Source organism: Esox lucius, chromosome 2 (genome assembly GCF_011004845.1).
Source record: "Esox lucius isolate fEsoLuc1 chromosome 2, fEsoLuc1.pri, whole genome shotgun sequence".
NCBI classification, from domain to species: Eukaryota; Metazoa; Chordata; class Actinopteri; order Esociformes; family Esocidae; genus Esox; species Esox lucius.
In genome coordinates, this window is record NC_047570.1 from 15,066,489 (window position 1) to 15,076,738 (window position 10,250).

A 10,250-nucleotide genomic window follows, 5' to 3' on the forward strand; every position below is an offset into this window, starting at 1 on the left:
ATGACCCATACTAGGACCACTCACCAGGGGGCGATCGAGACGTTTTGGCTTCACTTTTCAGGGCTTGTGCGGCATGCTTGTGATGAAGTGACAACGTCGTCAGAAAAGCACAACATGTCTCCAATCTTGGCTAGCTAGTGAAAGTGATAGCTCGTCGTTGATAGATAGTCTGACATACGAATTGAATAAGACAATTAGTTGTCTAGTTAGCTATTGCAGTTTGCATATATGAATGGAATCGGAAGAAACGTGCTAAAACATTCAACTAGTTAGCCGACTCAACAGCTAAACACTGCAACATTTTCATTTACAAGACTGAGCAAGCAACCAGTCGATATCCACAGCTGATGCGCTCACCTATCAAGTTATCACGACAGGGTTATTGTAGTAGTGTATTTGATATTCACCACATCATTATCGCTTTCAAAGAGCAAGGACTCCAAATTCGTATCACCAAACAATATAGAAACTGCCTCTTCTAACCTAAAAATTCATTGCCGCTTTGCTGCTAGCATTTTGAGTAAAGACATTATAAAAACAAAAAATTGTTAAATGACAACATACCCTTTTTATTATTTCTTATTAATGACATAATCCACAGGAATACAGTAACACGTTTTATCAGGTATATTTTGGTAGATATTTACACAAATATTATTGTTAAAGAAACACAGCCGTCTGCGGACGATATGGGAATCTGAAGGCCGTATATGGCCGCTATGGGATAAAATTACTTTATTATATCATTTTAGAAAAGCCACCGAAATAAATACTTTTGGAAGTCATTGAAATTAACAGCATGTATCTTCCAAATATTACAATTATTTTTTTACAATTGCTAGACACTTGTTGTGGAATTTGGCTCATTGTGTCAAAACTCTACACAAGCTAAATAAGACACAACACTTGGAAGTAAACATCTCACTTCTATGTCAAAATGAAACTCAATCAAAACCTAACACTCCTTTTTCAAAATGGCATTTTTGCAACATATTGACACACACATGCACCATTTGAATTACTATTACAAAGCATCAACCACATGATGTACTTTATACAAAACACTGCTTTCTTTAGTATATTGTACACCTTTTTAATTTTGTTATACAGACTTCTGTGAAAGGTTTTTCACTAATGAACACAAAAATAGAAAGGGTTCAGAAAGAAAATATATACAGCTTATTTTTTTGTTGTTGTAAAATTGCTGGATTTTGCAACAACAAAAACACACAAAGGAAAGTAGAATTGCAGTACAATAATCAATACAAAATGTTACTGTAAACTCCCAGAAACAAAAATAATTACAGTAAAATTACAGTGCACTGGTTAACAAAAAATAGTATTGTAAGGGATGGGGTGGATGGTTCCCAAGTTCTATTAGGGTCTGGCCACATCACCTGATCCACATCACAGGCAGTGTCGTCCCTGCCCTGAAAATACTGCCATGCGTTCCCTATTCAACCCTGGAGTGATCCCACCTCAGTGTCTCTGCATGCATCTTCCATTGCTTGAAGAAGATGCAGGAGGACGTGTGGTTATTGATCAGACACTTACCAATGCAAAGCACAAAATACAGTTTTTCCCAGTCGTTTACACACTGTATCGGAAAGCATACACAGAGCGATCAGATGTTCAAGCTAAAATTCCAGAACCATGAACCTTTTCTGCAGAACCAAGCACACAACTCTCAATGTGTGAACACAATTGTCAATGAGGAAACACCTGTGCCATTTTTGAGAATACAAAACTCAAAGTGCCAACACACTTCACCTGTGCAAACCCAACTAACCAAATTGTTCACTAGGTTTTCTTCGTTCTGTCAAGTATATAAAAGGGCACACACAGACTCATGATTATAAGGATACATGGAGCAACAAAGAGCAAAAAGGGGAAGTGGTAGGGGAAGACACAGATGAGAAGGAAGGATTCAATCTGACCAAGTGGCAGCGCCAGGGAAGGAAGCAAGACCACTGAGCAAGGGAAGAGGTCCCAGGCCACAGCGGTGGAAACATGTGTGCTACTGTCAGTCAGCATAGGCTTATCCATCACCCTATCACATTTGGTCCTTACAACACAGCAAATCTTCTGGTGTTCCTTGATGTAGGGTATGACATTTTTTCCCACCCCCAGAAAGACAACATAGTGTAGGGCCCCAGGCTCACCAACCACCCCCAGATCCAAATTATTCTCTTTCCACCATATTCCCCCTTCCTCAATCCAATTGAGGATTTTTTAAGCTTGATAATAGAAAGTGTATGATCAGAACCCTATTCAGCAAGTAAATCTTCTTCAGGCAATGGAGGTCTGCGGTGATATCACTGCAGAGGCGTGCCAAGGATAGATCCACCATCCACACTTTTTCCCTTGCTGCTTAGCCAGGAAACACATCAATTGCCCAACTCAACATAATAGGCAGGAAAATGCTTGATGTTTCAGTGTTTTCTTTTCTCTCCATACTGCAACTTTATTTTGTTTGATGATATAAAATGTGTCTTTGCAGGCTGTGTTGGTGGATTCTTTTTGTTTTCCTACATGAATCTTCCATTTTGATGAGAGTGTTACATTTTTCTACACACAATGTTTTCTTAATGCTCAGTGTAAGAAACATATGATGTCTGTGTGCGTGATTTTGAGGGCTATGTGTATAGTTTTTAGGCTATCATTTCATGTGTGCAAGATTTTGGAGATGTGACTTTTTATAATGGGCATTGTGTTAACAGTTTTGGGGAATTGGGGTATTACAGTTTTTGCCAGTTGCTTACACACTGAAAGTACACTCACCTAAAGGATTATTAGGAACACCTGTTCAATTTCTCATTAATGCAATTATCTAATCAACCAATCACATGGCAGTTGCTTCAATGCATTTAGGGGTGTTGTCTTGACCAGGACCATCTCCTGGACTCCAAACCGAATGTCAGAATGGGAAAGAAAGGTGATTTAAGCAATTTTGATCCATCATGCCTTGTTACCACTGTGCAGGCTGGTGGTGGTGGTGTAATGGTGTGGGGGATGTTTTCTTGGCACACTTTAGGCCTATTAGTGCCAATTGGGCATCGTTTAAATGCCACGGCCTACCTGAGCATTGTTTCTGACCATGTCCATCCCTTTATGACCACCATGTACCCATCCTCTGATGGCTACTTCCAGCAGGATAATGCACCATGTCACAAAGCTCGAATCATTTCAAATTTGTTTCTTGAACATGACAATGAGTTCACTGTACTGAAATGGCCCCCACAGTCACCAGACCTCAACCCAATAGAGCATCTTTGGGATGTGGTGGAACGGGAGCTTCGTGCCCTGGATGTGCATCCCACAAATCTCCATCAACTGCAAGATGCTATACTATCAATATGGGCCAACATTTCTAAAGAATGCTTTCAGCACCTTGTTGAATCAATGCCATACAGAATTAAGGCAGTTCTGAAGGCGAAAGGGGGTCAAACACAGTATTAGTATGATGCTCCTAATAATCCTTTAGGTGAGTGTATAAGACCATGCCTTAAACAAAGGCACCAAAGTACAAACACATTTTCTGCTTTGCACATTATTTGCAGTTCTGCAACACAGTTTGGAATTTGTTTGCAATTCTGCAACACACTTTGAAAAACACATACACATAAACATTGTTTCTTACATTAGAATTTTTGTTCAAGAATGGAATTTCTTGCAATCACTGGGAAAACACTTCTATTCAAAATGCAAAACATCCCTGAAATTGGCAACCCCCCCACTTATACAGTAACTGAACACCAACAACTCTGAGCCTAAGCACTACAAAGAGACCTCAGGTTAGCTTACCTCTTTTGTTAGAACTTTGCAAACATGGAGGCAGCGAGACGAAGAGGGAGAGAGAGAGGAGGAGTAAATGTACAGGATATGGCAGTGTTTTCCTACCTAGCTCTGCTTTGTTTTGAAGTACAGCCCTGTTTCCAAAACAGTTGGCACGCTGCGTAAAGTGTGTAAAATAGTGCAAGAATTTAAGAATAACATTTCTCAAAGTAAAAATTGCAAAGAGTTTAGGGATCTGTGATGGTAATTCCATGTATCGACACTCGGAGTAAGGGACACAGAGAGAAAGTTCTCTTTGTACATTATTTTATTGATTATTATGCACAGAGTATTATGAGAGACGTGTCAACCGCTTACACAAACATAATCGTCTGAGGAGCCTCTAACTAATATAGCTCATTCAACCGTATATATCACACAGGAAAAAGGGGTGTGGTAAGATGTTGCCATCTGTCTAAACACCTTTCCCTTTGTTCTATCACACAAGTCAAATGCTATCTTCCCCCACCTTATCCTTCCTGCCATAATGTTTACTGTAGTGTTTACCCAAAGGGGCCAACTGGCCTTACTGCCCCCTGTTGTATCTTCTCCTATCCTGTCCTAAAACCCATTGATCTCCATCTGGACAGACAATAGATGCCCCCTATGCAAATACCAGATCCCACACATTCCTATACCTATCTAAACCGTGGGACTCAGTCCTTTACTCAGTCAGAATACATTGTATATAGAAATTTCCACAACAGATCTCATCATCTACGGTACATAATATCATTAAAAGATTCAGAGAATCCAGAGAAATCTGCAAGGGACAAGGCCAAAAACCAACACTGGATAGCCGTGATCTTGGGCTCTCAGGCGGCACTGCTATAAATACAGATACTATTCTGTAGTGGACTTCACTGCATGGGCCCAGGAACACTTCTGAAAACCATCGCTGCATCCACAAATGCAAGTTTAAACTCTACCATGCAAAGAGGAAACCATATACACTGAGGAGAACAAGTATTTGATACACTGCCGATTTTGCAAGTTTTCCCACTTACAAAGCATGTAGAAGTCTGTAATTTTTATCTTAGGTAGTCTTCAACTGTGAGTAACGGAATCTAAAACAAAATCCAGAAAATCACATTGTATACTTTTTAAGTAATTAATTAACATTTTATTGCATCACATAAGTATTTGATACATCAGAAAAGCAGATCTTAATATTTGGTACAGAAACCTTTGTCTGCAATTACAGAGATCATACGTTTCCTGTAGTTCTTGATCAGGTTTGCACACACTGCAGCAGGGATTTTGGCCCACTCCTCCATACAGACCTTCTCCAGACTTTCAGCTCCCTCCAAAGATTTTCTATTGAGTTCAGGTCTGGAGACTGGCAAGGCCACTCCAGGACCTTGAGATGCTTCTTTAAGAGCCACTCATTAGTTGCCCTGCCTGTGTGTTTCGGGTTGTTGTCATGCTGGAAGACCCAGCCACCACCCATCTTCAAAGCTCTTACTGAGGGAAGGAGGTTGTTGTCGAAGATCTCGCGAAACATGGCCCCATCCATCCTCCCCTCAATATGGTGCAGTCGTCCTGTCCCCTTTGCAGAAAAGCATCCCCAAAGAATGATGTTTCCACCTCCATGCTTCACGGTTGGGATGGTGTTCTTGGGGTTGTACTCATCCTTCTTCTTCCTCCAAACACGGCGAGTGGGGTTTAGATCAAAAAGCTCTATTTTTGTCTCATCAGACCACTGACCTTCTCCGAATCCTCCTCTGGATCATCCAGGTGGTCATTGGCAAACTTCAGACGGGCCTGGACACGCGCTGGCTTGAGAAGGGGGACCTTGCGTGCCCTGCAGGATTTTAATCCATGACGGCATAGTGTGTTACTAATGGTTTTCTTTGAGACTGTGGTCTGAGCTCTCTTCAGGTCATTGACCAGGTCCTGCCGTGTAGTTCTGGGCTGATCCCTCACCTTCCTCATGATCATTGATGCCCCACGAGGTGAGATCTTGCATGGAGCCCCAGACCGGGGGAGATTGACCGTCATCTTGAACTTCTTCCATTTTCTAATAATTGCGCCACCAGCTTTTGTCTTCTCACCAAGCTGCTTGCCTATTGTCCTGTAGCCCATCCCAGCCTTGTGCAGGGCCTACCATTTTATCCCTGATGTCCTTACACAGCTCTCTAGTCTTGGCCATTGTGGAGAGGTTGGAGTCTGTTTGATTGAGTGTGTAGACAGGTGTCTTTTATACAGGTAACAAGTTTAAACAGGTGCAGTTAATACAGGTAATGAGTGGAGAACAGGAGGGCTTCTTAAAGAAAAACCTGAGCATTGTTTCTGACCATGTCCATCCCTTTATGACCACCATGTACCCATCCTCTGATGGCTACTTCCAGCAGGATAATGCACCATGCCACAAAGCTCGAATCATTTCAAATTGGTTTCTTGAACATGACAATGAGTTCACTGTACTGAAATGGTCCCCACAGTCACCAGATCTCAACCCAATAGAGCATCTTTGGGATGTGGTGGAACGGGAGCTTCGTGCCCTGGATGTGCATCCCACAAATCTCCATCAACTGCAAGATGCTATCCTATCAATATGGGCCAACATTTCTAAAGAATGCTTTCAGCGACTTGTTGAATCAATGCCCCATAGAATTAAGGCAGTTCTGAAGGCGAAAGGGGGTCAAACACAGTATTAGTATGGTGCTCCTAATAATCCTTTAGGTGAGTGTATAAGACCATGCCTTAAACAAAGGCACCAAAGTACAAACACATTTTCTGCTTTGCACATTATTTGCAGTTCTGCAACACAGTTTGGAATTTGTTTGCAATTCTGCAACACACTTTGAAAAACACATACACATAAACTTCTTAAAGAAAAACTAACAGGTCTGTGAGAGCCAGAATTCTTACTGGTTGGTAGGTGATCAAATACTTATGTCATGCAATAAAATGCAAATTACTTATTTAAATATCATACAATGTGATTTTCTTGATTTTTGAGATTCCGTCTCTCACAGTTGAAGTGTACCTATTTACAGACCTCTACATGCTTTGTAAGTAAGAAAACCTGCAAAATCGGCAGTGTATCAAATACTTGTTCTCCCCACTGTATAAACAAGATCCAGAACCGCCGCTGCTTTCTCTCGGCCCAAGCTCATTAAAGATGGACTGAGTCAAAGTGGAAAACTGTCTTGTGTTCTGACAAATCTAAATATTTAATTCATGTTTGGGAATCATGGACGCCGCATCCTCCAGACTAAAGAGAGGCACCATTCGGCTTCTCATCGGCACATAGTTAAAAAGCTAGCATCTGTGATGGTATGGGATGCATTTGTGCACATGGCATGGGTGACCTGCACATCTGTGAAGGCACACAGGTTCTGCCCACTCTTGGGATGCATCCTACCTGGCATGCCGCTCCTACCAGGTTGCATGAAGCGGGTCTGTGTCTATGCCACATGCTCTCACTACTGGTGTACCCCAGGGATCAGTCCTTGGCCCAATCCTCTTTTCCCTCTACACAAGATCACTTGGCACTGTCATATCCACACATGACCTGTCCTATCATTGCAACACTGATGACACTCAACTATTCTTCTCATTTCCCCCTTCTGATTTTGAGGTTGCAACATGCATAAATGCATGCCTGGCAGACATCTCAGCTTGGATGTCAGCCTACCACCTCAAACTTAACCTTGATAAAACAGAGCTTCTCTTCCTCCCGGGGAAGGCCAGTCTGCTCCAAGATCTGTCCATAATGGTTGACAACTCCATGATTGTCCCCTCACAGACCGCAAAGAACCTTGGCGTGACACTCGACAAGAACATGTCATTCTCTGCAAACGTCAAAGCAGTGACTTGCTCTTGTAGATTCATGCTGAACAGCATCCGCAAAATAAGACCCAACCTTACACAGGAAGCGGCTCAAGTTCTGATCCAGGCACTTATCATCTCCTTTCTGGACTATTATAACGCACTGTTGGCTAGGCTCTCCGCTTGTGCCATCAAGCCCCTGTAATTTATCCAGAACGCTGCTGCCCTGTCTTGTGTTCAATCCCCCCAAATTCACCCATGTCGCCCCTCCTCCGCAAGCTCCATTGGCTTCTGGTAGAAGCTTGCATCTGCTACAAGATCATGGGTGGGCAGCTCCCACTCAGCCAAGGCAAAACTCTTCTCTGTCTAGGCACCTCAATGGTGGAACAAACATCTCCTTAAAGCCAGGACAGCAGAGTCCCTGCCAATCTCCCGAAAGATTTGATTAGCAACTTCATTAACTTGTGTATTCCCCCAACCCCACCACCTGAAAAAAAATCACTTAACTTAGATTTTCTTACCCTTATGGCTTTGACTGAGGACAGTGTACTTATTATGATTGTCAGATGTTGGTTTTCCAAGACACTTTAAGAGGAATGCCTTTCCTTTTAAGGTTGCTATGGATAAGAGTGTATGCTAAATGACTAAAATATAAAATGTAAATAAATGTTATAAAATATACACAGGTTTTGGAGCAACATATGCTAACATCCAGACAACATATTTTTCAGGGGAAAATGAAAAATATGACAAAGGAGACCCTGAACTGTTGAGCAGCTGAAATCCTATATGAAGCAAGAATGGGAAAAAAATTCACTTTCATAACTACAGCAATTGGTTTCCTCAGTTCCCAAATGCTTACAGAGTATTGTTAAAACAATAGCGTTGCAACTTTTTTGGGAAACAGGGTTCACTTGGCATAAGGTAGTTGTAATGGGCCCCAGTGCACATGCTGCATGTATCAAGCCATGCATGTAGGTATTGTCGAAATTGTAGACTATTGTACTTACTCTTTTGCACATGTGTCAAAACACATGCAATTTGCTTGGATGAATAAGAAATTCAAATCGGGTGCTAACAAGAAACTAATCATTCACAGATTTGAACTTACTGTTTTAGCCAAAGTGATTGAGAAAAACTGTAAAGTCAATACTTTGTGTGATTCATTCATTTGGGATTAAAATGTTCTTATGAGTTATTGGTAGGGTTTTATGTTTGAGATAAAGGTTCAGTGATTTTGCTAAATAGGGGAAACAATTAATAATTGAAAAATGCTATTGAAATATTATATCAGGTATGGTATCAAAGTGAATATGAAACATTGTATTTCAAAACTGAAATACAACTGTAAGTTTGATATTTACAGTATATGGATATCATTAATACTTTTCTTGAAGAAATGTTAACTATTTTGTAGACACTAATCTAGAGCACCATAAAGAAACAATTAAGAATAAATGTCTTGCTGATGGGCGAAGTGTAATTTTCACTTTTCAGCTCAGAGATTCAAACTAATGACCTTTCAGTTATTTGTGCAGTGCACAGATTCCTGATACTGGCAGATCTGGAAGAGTGATCAAATTCTGGGATGAGTTGCAAAATTCATCATTAACACACACATATTTTAAACAGAATTTGATGATGTCAATAAACTCTTTCGTTAAAGAACTTCCAAACATATTGCATCTTGTACTGTATGATAAGGTCACAGTAAAGCCGACCATGTTATGCAAAACCAGAAATGTACACACAAAAGTGTGGGGCATTGTATAAAAATACATTTTGAGCTCAGAAGTTGTTGGGGCTTGGTACTTCTGTGCAAAAGGCCATTAATTCCAACCATGCACTGTGTGGAGAGACCTACCAGATCCAGGCCACACCTGTGTGCTGAAAGGATGTCACGGTCACTCAGCCAGCTTGGATGTCACTCCGGATGTCTTTATGATGTACCCAGTTCATGTTAAATAGTTATGCCTGATGTAGGGGTCAATTCAGAAAATTGTCTGTTTGATCAATTAATCCATTAGTCCATTTTCTTATGACAGAACAATGCAGAGATGATAAGCTTGACTTAAATGAACTAGCACTGCACTTTAACTGTTTATTTTTAAAATCTCTTTACAATAAATTTGCTGATTGCTTCTTTATGGTGTAATAATGTAATTACTATGACATGAATTGTGTAGTTGTGTATCCAATCTGTATCAATAAACTAACTTTGCCTCTCTCTGGAGAAGGCTGTCTGCTAAACGATTAAAATGGTAATTTAAATATAAGCAGCATTACTATAAGAGAGTACTTTTTGAATTAGATTAATTTGTTTCACTCTTTTTTTGAGTGTGAGTTGGGAAAATGTAATTCAAATGTCATCGTAATGAAAGCTGACAAATTAGATGTGTACTGTGCTGCAAAGGAAATTGGGAATGTATGTAATGGTAAAAGGTCTTAACTGGAAGTCCATGTTTCTCCATCTAATGCATGACTTGTGTTTGTCTTGACGTCCGGGGTTTACACAAATTGTGCAGCCTATGGTTGATACAAAAAGCTATTAAAACAACTCAAGACAAAATAGATTGTCAGACTTTCATTCACATTTCTTTTTTGTTAAAGAGTGAGTTCCCAGTACTGCTTGATTCAGA